The following is a 16,392-nucleotide window of genomic DNA, read 5'->3' as shown; positions in this document are numbered from 1 at the left end:
ACAATCTGGCACCATACCATCTTTTCAGGTTATTTCATATATTTTCATGTAGTCTATGCTCCAGCCAACTTGGCTATACACTATTTCTTGTACTGTACATGCCTCACTCATTCCTTCCTCTCTACCTCTGCTCATGTTGTTCCCTATGCCTAGAATGGCTGTCTCACCTCCCATTTTCACTGTTAAATTTCCCTTTCCCCCTCTTCATTCACATTGGCAATTTATCTGCAATTTATAGTTCTAGAGAGTTTCTTGAGGTCATAGAGAGATTAGTAAACTATAAGAAGGCACAGAAAATTGCTGGTGGGCAGATCTGAGAAGTGTTTGAGTCCTGATGCTACCCTTTCTTATTTAGGTACATGAGTGATGGGGGGCATATTTGTATATATTTGCTTATATGTTTTCTCCTCCATTACACCATGACCTCCTAGAGGGCAGAGACCATCTTTTGCCTTTCTTTATATCCTTATTACTTAGCACATTGCTTGGCACAAAATAGGTACTTAATAAACATTTATTGCATGGATGACATGTATGAAATATAATAATATACTTTTTGATTCACTAATTTATGTGTGCTGACATAGTGCTAAAGAATTTGGTCAAATTAAGGTAATAGGTTGAAGTTAATATTAACAAAAGACAGGAATTTAGTTAGCCAAAAGCTTCAGGAAAAAATGCCCTGAACCCTAAATAATAAAAATTAATGAAAGAAAATCAAAGATAAAAAATTATCATAAGATCTTGAGGAAATTGTTCAGACAGTGCAGAAGTAAAGGTGAAATGTTTATTCAAAAGCCCCACTAAGGCCTGTAGGTTTTAATATTTTAAGCATCAGCCTTCTGGGAGAGTGGAGGAATTATGGGGTTATTTCATATTTTAAGTCTTTTTCAATGCATGTTTATGAATCTTTTGTGTTTTAAAATTTTCATTTGAGTGGAGGAAATAGGTAGCTATCCTATACCTGATCTACAATGAATACCTTTCTATTCCCTTTTGAGGAGATACTAGACACGAATCATAATTAAGCTTTAAGTGGTTTTCACTGGGGCTCTAGGAGGGGACGCATAAAGAGCCAGAAACAATAAGAGCCTTACCCCATTTTTTAGAATCTAGGCTCTCTCAGTACTGAACTTGGCACCCACCAGAACAGAGAACTCAGATGTCCTCAGTAAAAGAGGGCACACCAGTCCCCTGGACCAGTAGCAATTTCACTGTTATGCAAAATTAAAAGAAATTTGGGGAAAAAGTTAGGAAAAGCTTCATGTACAAGTTGACACAAACTGAGTTTTGAAGGAAACCAAGAAATTCCAATAGGTGGAGGTGATGAAATAGTGCATCCAGTCAGGAGAGATAAACTATGTAAAGACATAAAGCCTGAGATGAAATATTGTTTATGAGGAACAGCTAGAAAGCCAGTTTTATTCTTCAGGTGAACAATTACTTTACCAACAGAGGAACATCTGAGCACAATTTTCTTTTGTCTATGAATAAATAAGCCATTTCCACTCAGTCACCCCACAAAGCAGCACACAGACAAGTTCCATCGTGTCTGAGAAGTCCAAGCCCAACAAGTAGAGTGGGCCTTAAGACCCACTTGAGTTTTGGGTCAATTCAGTTTTTGAAGAAATTAATTCAAGCTACTCAGTAAATGCTTCCTAATATCCCAGCCTATGACATTGTGTTTTCCTGACTTTTAAGCCATCTCCCTATCCACTATGCCAAGAACCTGTTTGGATAAATTTGCATGTAGAAGTACATAGCTTAGAAACAATTTTCTTATGTTTGCAGAGTCAACAGCTACTGCCCCTGCTAAGGAAGCTACATCTACCTACTTTCTGCAACTCAGATCCTCCCTTAACTACTAACACTTGAGCAAGAGTCCTTAACCTTTCTGTGTCTCATGCACTTCTGGGGTCATCTCATGAACCTTGCTCAGAATAATGTTTTTGTTTATAAAATAAAATACATAGATTATAAAGGAAACCAATTATGATGAAATATAGTCATGTATGTTTTGTTTTAAATTCATGGACTCCAGATTAAGAATCCTCGTGCTAGGGTCTTAACTTACATTTCAACGTTTGCTTTTCCTATGTACTTTCCCCAAAATTATCTTGTGAGCTACTCAGCTACTGTAGTCTCAACCAACTTCCCCCTCTCCCATGACTAGTCTTAAGGGCTCATAGAGGATCAGGAGCTCCTAGATTGAGGCTATTGTTAGTTCAGGAACAAGAAATGAGGATTGGTGGGCTAGCCTGGAAACTATGATTTATAACATTGTTTCAATGGGAAGATGTATTTTAAGTTCCAGACAACAAACTTATTCAAGATACCAATGGATCTACCAAATTACTAGGTGCATGAACATGTGTGAGTTTATTGTGCCTTAGTTTCTCATCTGGGTTGGGAGAAGGAAGAAGGAAATAAATATTTATATAGTCCCAACTGTGTGCCAGACACTGTGTAAATGCTTTTACAGATACCATCTTATTTCTCACAACAACCCCTGTGAGGTAGGTGCTATTATTACCCCCATTTTACAATTGAAGGTTCCTTGTCTGGAGTCACACAGCTAATAAGTATCTGAGGCCAGATTTGAACTCAGGTCTTCCTAATTCTTGACCCAGCACACTATCCACTGTGCCATCACTTGCCTGAGCAGAGTGCTTTGTAACCTGTCAAGCACTCTATAAACACTATTTTTATTATAACATAGCTCATTGATAAATTGAGGACTACCTACTTCTTGTTTACTACTATAAACAATTGGGTCATTGGTTTAATTAGGTTTATATTACTATAAACATTATAGGTTTGTCTTTTTTAGCCCAGGCACATACCCTTCAGACCCTGGGAATCCCAAGGAGTTCAATGTTATTTTAGCATAAAGCATCTTTGGAAGCCCATAGTATGCTTTAAGATTCTTATTTTGAGTCTGACTTAAGTTAAATCGGTTCCCATGGGTTTCCTGATATAATTCATGTCTGGCATGTAGTTTGACTCAGCTTCTACTTATATTGGTGTTTCTATTTTTACTAGTTAGGAGGTATTCCTAAAATATAACTTTATTATGAGTCTTTCAATGCCAGATTATGCTTTCTTATACTTATGAGTCAATAATTGAGGCATACGTCAGCCCATTCTGATCTTGTAATCATTTTGCATAAACTACTATGCAGAATGACTCCCAACAAAACAGAAACCTTTCTGCTTGGACAGAAACATAGGATTAAAAGAGGAGACTGATTCCGAATAACTAAATCCACAGATTAATTAAACTCATGTTTTATAGGAAGCCTTCCCCAACCCCTCTTTATTCTAATGCCTTCCTCCTGTTATTTCCTATTTATCCTGTGTATAATGTTTGCATGCTGTCTCCCCCATTAGATTGTGAGCTCCTTGTGGACAGGGGCTGTCTTTTAACTCTTTTTATATCCCCGGTGCTTAGCATAGTATCTGACACATAGTAGGCACTTTAAAATGTTTATTGGATTGGTTAAGTATTGTCCCAAGAAGATATAAAGTTCATTCAGTGTGTTGGGAGTAGCATAATTTTTTATAAAACCCATGGCTGATGATGTTATTAATAAAGCATTAACTTTATATTTTTAGGAGAATCCCAAAGTTGAGGTGGAGAGAATATAATTGCTTATTCTGATGAGAAGTTTCTCTGGGGAATTAATTCTTTTGACAAAAACAATTTTTTTAAAAAGACTGAAAACAGTAACTCAACCATATCTCACTAGAAATGTACCCCTAATTCTGGCTTCTAATCACCTTCTTAATGAAAATAGCTAAAATTCAATTTAATTTTTCATTTAATTAGTTATAAGGCAGAGAAGCCATCCAGTAGAGGGCAGTGTAGACTCATTTGTGGGCACCTTACCACCTACAAAGGTAATTTTAAAAGGATTCTCTTGAACAAGAATTGTCATACTTAAAACACACAGTAGGCATAATGCAATAAGAATAATTTATCATCATTTAAAAAAAGATTTTCTATTAATTTGAATGGAGATTGGTTCTTTTGCTTTTAAGGAAAGGATTTGCTAAACAAATTATCCACAAGATTACAAGGAGGATGTTAGTTATAATCTTTCAATCCACAAACATTTATTCAGAACTTACTATGTGCCTTGCCTTAACCATACAGATACAAAAGTGGAATAGCCTCTGCCCTCAAGGAGATTACATTATAAGAGGTTGACCAAAAAGTAAATCAAGGAAATGATGGAAAGTCGGGTGGACTTTGAAGAAGATGGCACTTGATATGAGTTTGGAATAACAACAACAACTATTATTATTATTATTAGCATTAACATTTTTCTATATAGCATTTACATACATTATCTCATTTGATCCTCAAAACAATCCTGTGATGTAGATGCTATTAAGTCCCATAACTCTTCACTCTTTCACCCACATAATCTGTGACCAAGCCCTGTTGATACTACCTTCAAAATGCAACATCTCTCTTATAATGCTTACCCCCTTTTCTCTTGTGATATTGCCACCATGCTGGTGTAGTTTGTCTTCCTAAAGTATAGGTTTGATTATATCACACACACACCCCTACTCTTCCCCACCCCCTTTCAGTAAACTTCAGTGGATTCCAGGATCATATATAATATACTCTGCCTTTGCCACCTCCTACCTTTCTCATCTTCTTAACATTTTATACCCTGCCACATGCTCTGTGATCCAATGACACTGGTCTACTTGCTGCTCCTTTCACAAGACAGTCTCCCAACTCAGCGCATTTTCAATGCGGGACCTCTATGCCTGGAATTTTCTTCCTTCTCATCCTTACCTCCCTACTTTCCTGGCTTCCTTCAGATTTCAGCTAAAATCCTACCTTCTGCAAAAAGCCTTTCCCAGTCTTACTTAATAGAAATGCCTTGCTTCTGAGACCTTGTCCATCTACATATACATCTGTTTATATCTTGTTTGTTGCTAGTTGTTTACATTTTATCTCCTCCATTAGATTGTAAACTTCAGCTCTTTGAGAAAAGGAACTGGGATTTAGGGTGAGTTTTTTGGGGGATAGGGGGAGGTACCTTTCTTTGTATTTCCAGCACTTAGCACAGTGCCTGGCATGTAGTAAGCACATAATAAATACATGCTACTTGATGACAAGTTTGTAGATGAAGAAACTGAGGCTAGGGGAGGTTAAGTGAATTGCCCAGGGCCATATAATTATCTGAGGCAGGATTTGATCTCAGGTCTTCCCGAGTTCAAGTACAGTGCTTGAAGGGAATTAAGGTCTCCAAGAGACATAAGTGAAGATGGAAAGTGTTCCAAGCATGAGTGACATCCTGTGAAAAGACACAAACTCAAAAAATAATTTTTTAAGAATGTTAAAAATAATTAAGTTTTTTTTTTAAAGAATACACCTCCTTCCAGGTCACATGAGCAACAAAATGGAAGGCTAGACATTTTCTCTGATCCTCATGACCTTTTAGACCTCTCCAAGATAAAAATGATGAACCAAAGATAAAAGCAACTTCAGCTGTCTCTGTGGTCCAGGACAATCAAAATCATGAGATGAAAAAAAAAAAAAACCCATGAATTAATACTCACTGACCCAGAGCTCACTCAATACTACTCCCCAACACACACACACATGCACACACACACACTGCTTCCGTAGTAGGGGCAGACCACAAGGACCCATTTCTATTTAATACCACTGGTATGAGGTATTAGTGTAAGGTTAATTTATGCCAGACTGCTTTCCAGTTTTCCCAGCAGTTTTTGTTAAATAAAGATTTTTTTCCTAGGTATTTTTTTTTTACTTTGTCAAACACTGGGCTTGGGTTCTATTGGTTTTTTCCCCCCTTATCTAGTCTATTCCATTGATCTATATTTTTTAATCAATATCAGACTGTTTTGATGACTGCTACTTTGTAATATAGTTTGAGATCTAGAAGTGCTATTTCCCCCTTTATCCCTACTTTATTTCACTATTTTTCTTCATATTCTAGATTTTTTGGTTTTCCAAATGAATTTTATTATTTTATGAAATTCTGTAAAGTATTCTCTTGGCAATTTGATTAGCATAGCATTAAAAGTATAACTTTGAAAGCATTGTCATTTTATTATATTAGAATGGACTAGCCATGAACACTGAATATTCCTCCAGCTATTTAAGTTATTTTTTGATTCTTTAATGAGCACATTTTAACTGAATCCATATTTGTCTTCTGTATGCTTTGCTAGGTGAATCCTTAGATATTTTATGCATTTTGTAGTTATTTGGAATGGGATTTCCCTTTCTATTTTTGATTATTACATTTGGTTATTATTACCTAGAAATGCTGTTGATTTATGAGGGTTTATTTTGTAGCTTGGAACTTTGCTGAAGCTATTAATTGTTTCAATTATTATCTTGGCTGATTCCCTAGGATTTTCCAAGTATACCATCATTTAATCAACAAATAGGAATAGTTATATTTCTTCCTTACCAATCTTTATAGCTTTACTTAGTTTCTCTTATCTTTTAACTATTCCTGGCATTTCAGAAATTATATTAAATAATAGTGGAGTATGGGGCAGCTAGGTGGAGCAGTGGATAAAGCACCGGCCCTGGATTCAGAGGACCTGAGTTTAAATCTGACCTCAGACATTTGACACTTACTAGCTGTGTGTGACCCTGGGCAAGTCACTTAACCCTCATTACCCCGAAAAACAAAAAACAAAAACAAAACAAAACAAAAAACAAACAAAAAAAATGTAATTGAAGTATTACTACCCACTACCATTATGGCCTTTCCCAGAATATAGCCAAAGAACCAGGACTGCCTGCCCCATTTTGATGCTGAAGGATCTCCTTGTGGTCTCAGTCAATTAATTCAATTAATATTCAATTAATAGTGAGGGGCTGCCCATCAATTGGGGAATGGCTGAACAAGTTGTGGTATATGAATGTAATGGAATTCTATTGTGCTGTAAGAAATGATGAGCAGAAGGATTTCAGAGAAACCTGGAAGGACTTGCATGAACTGATGATGAGTGAGATGAACAGAACCAGAAAAAGATTGTATCATCAACACTATGTGTTGATCAACTGTGATAGACTTGATTCTTCTCAGCAATACAATGGTCCAAGATAGTTCCAAAGGACTCATCAGGGAAAATGTTTTCCAAATCAAGAAAAAAAAGAACTGTGGAATATGGATGCAGATTGAACCACACTATTTCTTTTGTTTTTGGTGCTGGTGTTTTTCTTTTCTGAGGTTTTTCCTTTTTGCTCTGATTCTTCTCTTATAACATGACTAATGAAGAAATATGTTTAATGTTATTGTACATATATAACCTATATCAGATTACTTGCTATCTTGGGGAGGGGCGGAGGGAGGGGAGGGAGAAAAATTTGAAACTAGAAATCTTTTAAAAACAAATGTTGAAAACTATCTCTAGATGTAACTGGAAAATAATTAAATACTTTTATCATTTAAAAAATATTCAATTAATAGTTCAATAAATTAATTAATAATTCACTTTTTCCCCAGTAAATACTCTTTTATTTAAAATTTTGAGTTTCAAATTTTATTCCTTCTTCCTTCACCTCCCTGAGGTGGTAAGCAACCATATATGGGTTATACATGTGCAATTATATAAAACACTGACATATTAGTAATTTTGTATAAGAAAATGAATAAAAGGAAAAAATGAAAGAAAATAAAAAATACCATGCTTCAGCCTGTGTTCAGTCAATATCAGGTCTTTCTTTGGAGGTAGATATTATGTTTCATCATTAGTCCTTTGGGATTATCTAGGATCATTGTATTGCTAAGAATAGTTAACTCATTCACAGTTCTTCGTCAAACAATATTTGCTGTCACTATGCAAAACATTATCTTGGTTCTGTTCACTTCACTATACATCAGTTCATATAAGTCTTTCCAGGCCTTTCTGAAATCATCTTGCTTGTCATTTCTTATAGCACAATAATATTCTACCACCAATTGATAGGCATTCCTTTGATTTCCAATTCTACAAAAAGAGCTGCTATAAATATTTTTGTACAATTAGGCCTTTTTGAGTGGGACAGCTAGGTGGCACAGTGGATAAAGCACCAGTCCTAGATTCAGTAGGACCTGAGTTCAAATCTGGCCTCAGATACTTGAGACGAACTAACTGTGTGACCCTGGGCAAGTCACTTAACCCTCATTGCCCTGCCCAAAAAGACAAAAACAAACCCCAAAAAAACTCCAAATAGGCCTTTTTCTCTTTTTGGGGATGTCTTTGGGATATAAACCTAACAGTGGTATTGCTGGATCAAAGGGTATGCACAGTTCTAAAACCCTTTAGGCATAGTTCCAAATTGCTCTCCGGAATGGTTGGATCTTTTCACAACTCCACCAACAGTGGATTAGCATCCCAGCTTTCCCACATCCCTTCAAACATCCAATATTTTCCGTTTTTGTTATATTTGCCACTCTGAGAGGTGTGAGGTGATACCTCAGAGTTGTTTTAATTTGCATTTTTCTGATCAATAATGATCTAGAGCATTTTTCATATGATTATAAATAGCTTTGATTTCTTTATCTGAAAATTGCCTGTTCATATCCTTTGACCATTTATCAATAGGGAATGATTTGTTTTTATAAATTTGACTCAGTTCTCTATATATTTGAGAAATGAGGTCTTTATCAGAAATATTTGTTTCAAAAAATCTTTACCAGTTTTCTACTTCGCTTGTAATTTTTGTTACATTAGTTTTATTTTGCAAAAGCATTTTAATTTTACATATTCAAAATAATCTATGATCTGTAATAAAATGACAATCATAATTATATATAATTATATATAATTATTAATTTATTTATAGTGCTATACCAATCAAACTATCAAAAATATTTTATATATCTAGAAAAAATAACAATGAAATTCATCTGGAAAAACAAAAGTTAAGGATATCATGGGAATTAAAGAAAAAAGTGTTTTTAATTGCGTTCATAGAGTTCCTGGGTTTGTCTTGGCAAGTAGACTTCCAAGTATTTTTATATTGTCTACTGTTACTTTAAATGGAATTTCTCTTTCTATCTCTTGCTGCTAGACTTTGTTGGTCATGTATAGAAATGTTGATGATTTATGTGGATTTATCTTATATCCTGCTACTTTGCTAAAGTTGTTAATTGTTTCAAGTAATTTTTTAGTTGATTCTCTAAGATTCTCTAAGTATACCAGCATATCATCTGCAAAGAGTGATAGTTTTGTTTCCTTCTTGCCTATTCTAATTCCATTAATTCCTTTTTCTTCTCTGATTGCGATTGCTAAAGCTAACATTTCTAGTACAATATTGAATAACAGAGGTGATAATTAACATCCCTGTTTCACCCCTGATGTTATTGGGAAGGCCTCTAACTTATCTCCATTACATATAATGCTTGCTGATGGTTTTAGATAAATAGTACTTATCATTTTAAGCTCCTTTTATTCCTATGCTCTCTAGTGGGTTTTTGGTTTTGTTTTTGTTTTTTGCAGGGCAATGGGGGTTAAGTGACTTGCCCAGGGTCACACAGCTAGTAAGTGTCAAGTGTCTGAGGCCGGATTTGAACTTAGGTACTCCTGAATCCAGGGCTGGTGCTTTATCCACTGCGCCATCTAGCCACCGCTCTAGTGTTTTTAATAGGAATGGATGCTGTATTTTGTCAACGACCTTTTCTGCATCTATTGAGATAATCGTGATTTCTGTTGCTTTTGCTATTGATATGGTCAATTATGATGATAGTTTTACTAATATTGAACCAGCCCTTCATTCCTGGTATAAATCCCACCTGATCATAGTATATAATCCTTGTGATATATTTCTGTAATCTTTTTGCTAGTATTTTATTTAAAAATTTTGCAACAATATTCATTAGTGAAATTGGTCTATAATTTTCTTTCTCTGTTTTGGCTCTTCCTGGTTTGGATATCAGCACAATATTTCTTTCAAAAGAGGAATTTGGTAGGACTCCTTCACTTATTTTTTCAAATAATTTATATAATATTGGGATTAATTGTTCTTTAAATGTTTGGTAGAATTCACTTGTGAATCCATTTGGTCCTGGAGATTTTTTCTTAGGAAGTTCATTGATGGATTGTTCAATTTCTTTTTCATTGTCTATGGTATTTTTCAGAAAGATACAATTTCCTTCTTTATCTTTTTTAACTAGGTCTATTTTTGCTTTTGCTTTATCTGAAATAATAATTGCTACCCCTGCTTTCTTTGCTTCAGCTGAAGCATAATAAATTCTGTTCCAGCCCTTTACATGTATCCTGTGTGTATCTCTCTGCTTTAAATAGGTTTCTTATAAACAACATATTGTAGGATTTGGGTTTTTAATCCATTCTGCTATCTGTTTCCATTGAATAGGTGAGTTCGTCCCATTCCCATTTATAATTATGATGACTGTTTATTTCTCTCCATGCTATTTTTCACCTGTTTATCCCCCCCACTCTGACCTCCCACCCTCTCCCTTCTCACAAGGGTTTTACTTCTGATTACCACCTTTGCCAATATCCCCTCCCTTTTATCAGTCTCCCCTGTATTATCACTTTCCTTTTTAATATTTTTTTTTGCAGGGCAATGAGAGTTAAGTGACTTACCCAGGGTCACACAGGTAGTAAGTGTCAAGTGTCTGAGGTGTGAGATTAAAAATTGGATATTAGATCATAAATGTCCCCTACTTAACCTTTCCCTTAATTTATCTCCCAGACTAGTAAATGGAAGAAGCTTTTGGTTTTCTAGATAGACCTTTTATTGTTAGGATAAGTGAAAGACGCCAGTTTTTCAAGGACCACCCTTTTGGGGAGGAGATGAACAGTCTGCCTGCTGCGCATGTCAGACTGCCTGCCGGGTACAGTCCGCCTGCTGCGCATGTCAGACTGCCTGCCAGGTACAGTGCGCCTGCTGCGCATGTCAGACTGCCTGCCGGGTTTTTTTTGACTTCCGGGGTGGAGAGAACGGGAGTAGCCTTTTTTGCCGGCTTGGCGGGACTCCGGGCGGCGCGGCACAGACGGTCTGACTCACTCCAAAGGTGGCCTAAATCGGTTTGGTGAGTTTTTATAAGGAATATAGACAGCCTAGATTTAAGACGATTTGTACTGTATTTCTGTTTTCCTATCCTTCTAATCAACAACACCTTATATACAATAAAGGCTCTATCTAGAAAAAAAAAAAAAAAAAAAAAAAAAAAAGCGAGACTGAGCGCCAGTCTCTTCCTTCCTCCTCCCACTAGCCCGCGTCACTTCCTGACTCCTGGTCTTGCCCTCAAAGACCTTCCCTTCATGGGCAGAACTCCTCTACAGTAAGTATCCAGCAGGTGGCGTTATTCCAATCGTTACAGTCCCCCCTGTTGTTCCTCAAGAAACAAAATGTTTCCTTGATGGAACAGTAAAAACAATATGATAACTATTGCTAACTAATAATATGTGAACAACAATATAGAAAAGGAAGAGAGGAAAGTTTTGTCCAGAGGGGCGATTTTTTTTTGTCCTCATGAACCGACGCTTTGACATTAGCCTTGCAAAGGGAGGGCCTCTGCAGAGAATACATGTTACAGATGGTGTATATTATAACAGAAAGAGAAAAAAACCAACAAAAAGAACAAATCAAAACTGTTCATTTAAAGTCTCTGAAAGTCTTTTCTCAGATGTCCTCTAGGTGTAGTCGTGGAATGGAAGTCTTTTCAGGGGTTGATGTGTGGATGCTGGTAATCAGCCAGGAAAATTTCCTACAAAATTGAGCTTAACACAACTTTAAAATAGCTTTGTCAATAACCAAATCAAACAATGAAAGTTCTCAAAAACATGTCTAAGGGAATTCAGAATCTTAGTTGTTACACATGAAACATATAATAAAACAAAAATTGAACCATTCTTTAAAATTATAATATTACTATAGTCCCCCCCTTATGGAGGGTAATTGAGAAGACAATTGCTGCGATATTAATTATTAAAAATAATTTTTTATCTTTGTTTCATCACTTTTTGCATCATCTGCCTAATTATCCTCATGCCATTATGAGAAATTAAAAAATCTAATATAATTGGTAACAGGTGTCAAGGCCAAATTCAACACTGTATTTATCATGACACCTGAGATAATTATGGGGGTTACCATAAAAGAACAGAGAAATGATGGGATATGAGCATTCCCACACTTGAGCAATATGTACTGCCCATACAGTATGCCAGGCTTAAAATAGGTAGATGGAATATATGTCCATGCCACCGAACATATTGGAAGAAACTGAGTCAGACTTAATCAGATGCATGGGATTGAGATGTCCATGGCATCAGGCATATAGGAGGGAGCATAGAAGCCAGGTGTAGAAGTGAGATGGGTGGGATGAATACTTCCAGCCATCTGTACAATATTGTGGGGAAAAAGAGAATAAAATATTAAACCAAGAGAATCCAACCTCAACATTTGTCAAAAGCCGTTCCCTCGGCCATACCTTAACTTCGTGCATGTCTCCCCTCATGTAACAGTTCAATGTCTGCTCTTTGCATGTATTCCTCTTGTGATTGGATGGCATCTTGGCCAACTGGCATCTGATAACTCAGAATAAAGGCAATTAATGTCTTAAATGATAAGTTCCCATAATCCAAGTCTCATATGGATTTAAAAATTGAGGATAATAAATGATTGCAAAAAATGTGAATACATCTTGACTCAGAAGACAATATATAATTATGCAACAATTTCAAATAATACCCCTTTTTTTTACTTAGTATACTATTACTTTTGTGAAAAATCAGAACATATTTAAATAGAAGTTAAAGCACAACACAATCTCAATGAAAACTTTTTTTTTTGAAAAAAGAACTTTTACAAATGTTCCCCTCTCTCTTTTTTTTTTTTTGGAATATGCTTATCAAAAATAATACTTCTAGAATCAATTTACACTTGCCATGGCAAACAATTTGCCAGGGAAATGCTTTAAAGAGTTTGATCAAATAATCAGTTGAGAAAAAATAGCAAAAACAAATAACTCAGAATATGGGAGCACAATACTCCTAGAATTAACATTGTATTATGAAATCAAAACCATGTTTCAAAATTAGATAGATGAATGAATAGAAGAAAATACACGTGGAATAATAAAAGACAATGAAATTCAAACTAGGGAAATCTAAATGAATATGAACTTAATATTAATAAGAGTATTACAAAATATAAACTTGATCGCATGACTATAAAAAGCTTTTACAAATATTCTCCTTGTTTTAGAAACTAAGTATAAGACACAATCTCAAAAGCATGAAAATCTCTATGAAAATAAACCCATACCATTAATTTCAAAATGTATATATAATAGCATAGAAATCCTATGTAACCTCTGAACTGACATTAATACTCTGAGTGAATTCAGAACACTTTTGATTCCGATATCTAAAATCCCCAACACTCATATCAATACCTTGCTGCTTACTTCTACATTTCTCTAAAATATATACCCTTCCATGGCAAAAGAAGCAGAGTCTTGAACTATGTTGATGGTTGTCATTCTTATTCAGCTTAAGTTTTTCTTCTTTAACCCCTTTATATTGTCTGTCAGTCTTTTCACCATACAAATGCTTTATAAGATTACTAATTAAAGACAAAAGCAGGTTAGCAAAATTATGAACAAAACGAGCATATCTGGAATTTAAAGAGTTTTCTAAGATTGTCTCAAAAGCACAGCCAGGCCGGGGAAGGGCTGAGCCTGAAGCTGCAAATGCAGGTAGAAAAAGTTGAGCATGCGCATCAGATCTCTGGACTTCCCAGGCAGGGGAAGCTATGGGCTTGGCCATAGGAGGAGTAGAGGGTGGGGTCTGGGGAGGAGGGGAGGGACCAGCGCAATTTGAATCCGACTTGATTTTGAACTCAGGCCTGGATTCCTCTTCCCCCACTTTGCCTCCAGGTGCTAGGGGATTAAAAGCTTCTAGAGGGTGGGTCATTGCCTCCAGGCATGCAAAATTAGAGCAACAATTAGTGTTGGAACTGGGAAAAGCAGCAGGAATCTCTTCAGGTTTCTCTGAAAAAGCATGGTTGGGAGAGGGAGAGATATTTCCTCCTGTGAGTAAGTTACTGGCTCTTTTAACAAAAATAAAAAGAAAAATAGAAAATCCACAAAAACAAAGCATTAACATGATCTTATCTCCCATTTGTCTGGTTAAACAGACTAAAATCAAAAATAGGGTAATTAGGGAGTTTAAAAGGTCCATTTGAAAAAATTTAAAGGAAAACACAGCCAGTGCGCCAGTACTTAGCAATTTAAAGGGTAGGGGAAATTTCTTACCCAACCAGAAGATCAGAAGACTGAGGTTTAGCTTATCCCTTCGTGGTCGCCATCTGTTAACGGCTAAAATTCTAGCTAAACTGTCTAAAATATCTAATGAGTGGTCGCCAATAAATTATAAGCTTTAGCAAGAGTTAGACTTTTAAGCATTTATTAAGGAGAATAAGAATTTGGTAAAGAGAGAGAAAAAGGCCTAGATTTCTATCTATTAAAGGGAGAGCACATTTCTAGCTCCCTTCTCCACCAGAGTCCAGAGGAAAAAAAAAGCGAGACTGAGCGCCAGTCTCTTCCTTCCTCCTCCCACTAGCCCGCGTCACTTCCTGACTCCTGGTCTTGCCCTCAAAGACCTTCCCTTCATGGGCAGAACTCCTCTACAGTAAGTATCCAGCAGGTGGCGTTATTCCAATCGTTACATATGGTAGTCACAAGGTGATGTTGATTAGAAGGATAGGAAGGTAGAAACACAATACAAATCGTCTTAAATCTAAGCTTAGTCTATATTCCTTATAAAAACTCACCCAAACCTAAAAGGCCACCTTTGGAGAGCGAGAGCCCGTCCGTGCCGCACAGTCAGGAGCCCCGCCGAGCCGGCCAAAAGCCCCACTTCCGTTCTCTCCACCCCGCAAGTCCAGTCCATCGCAGGCCGTCTGACGTGCGCAGCAGGCGGACTGTTGGTCTCCTCCCCAAAAGGGTGGTCCTTCAAAAACTGGCGTCTTTCAGTTATCCTAACCGACTGTTAAAAACCTTTCATATTTTTTACCACAGAGGTCAGATTTGAACTCAGGTCCTCCTGAATCCAGGGCTGGTGCTTTATCCACTGCACCACCTAGCTGCTCCCAGCACTGTCCCTTTTTAAACTTCCTTATAGGGTAAGATAGATTTCTATATCCAACTGAATGTGTCTGTTATTCCTTCTTTGTGCCAACTTTGATGAGAGTAAGTTTTAATCTTTGCCCATGCCTCCTATCTTACTCTCTGTTATGATAGTTATTTTATGCATCTTTGTGTGTGTGTGTGTGTGTGTGTGTGTGTGTTGGGGGGGTGGGGAAATTTGCCCCACTCAATTTCTCCCCTCCTTCTTCCATGCAATTTCTTTTTACCCCTTTATTTTTGTTTTCTGGGGTGTCTTTCCATCAATGTCACCTTATGACCACACCCTCTGTCTACATATACTCCTTCTAATTTTTTTTTTCAGGGCAATAGGGGTTAAGTGACTTGCCCAGGGTCACACAGCTAGTAAGTGTTAAGTGTCTGAGGCTGGATTTGAACTCAGGTACTTCTGAATCCAGGGCCAGTGCTTTATCCACTGCGCCACCTAGCTGCCCCTAATTATTCTTATAGTAAAGTTGTTAAGACTTACAAATATTATCATCCCTCCAATATTACCTTATGACTACATCCTCTTTACATATATCCCTGAAAGAATATATTCAGTTTTGCTGGGTAGTGTGTCATTTGAAAATATTTGGGGGTGCCTATATCTGTTCTAGGTTTTAGGAAACTTAGCTGGGGTTTCTAATATATTGCTACTTATAAATTAGAGGCTGCTGTACCACTTTTGGGCATTAAGCATTTATTAAAGCATATTAAATGCTAGTAAAGAGAGAGAGTACATTGCTCAGAATTAGAATTCAGAAGCCCAACATACTTAAATAGAAGAGAGAGAGAGTGGGGGCCATGTGGCCACCTCCTCTGGCATCCCAAGCCCAGCATAAAATCCCAGGACAGTGAGAGGTGCATCGAGAAGAGAAGAGAGAGAAGAGAGTGACCCCCCTTTCCCCAAGGGTTTTCATCCTCTCACAGGTAGAGGTGGGTCACTGCACATTGATCCAAGCTAATTGGCCAATAACATTCAAGTCCATTGATTGTCATGACTTGAGGGTGGTCCATATTAAAATGAACAGTGCTCTGCTGCTCAGGGTCTGTGAAAGACATACCCTCTGAGGGCAAAGCTTTTAGGTAGGTGTGGTTCTAATCTCTATTGTCTCTATCAGAGTCTGAGCCCAACTTTGCTGACTCTGGGCTGGCCTTAAAAGAGGTCAGGCCAACCTCCCTTGAGTGGGGGCCCTCTGGGTCTCCCAGAACCCCATTATTTTCTCATAGTAGGTGATTT

Source organism: Dromiciops gliroides, chromosome 2 (assembly GCF_019393635.1).
Source record: "Dromiciops gliroides isolate mDroGli1 chromosome 2, mDroGli1.pri, whole genome shotgun sequence".
NCBI classification, from domain to species: Eukaryota; Metazoa; Chordata; class Mammalia; order Microbiotheria; family Microbiotheriidae; genus Dromiciops; species Dromiciops gliroides.
This window is presented reverse-complemented; position numbering follows the sequence as displayed.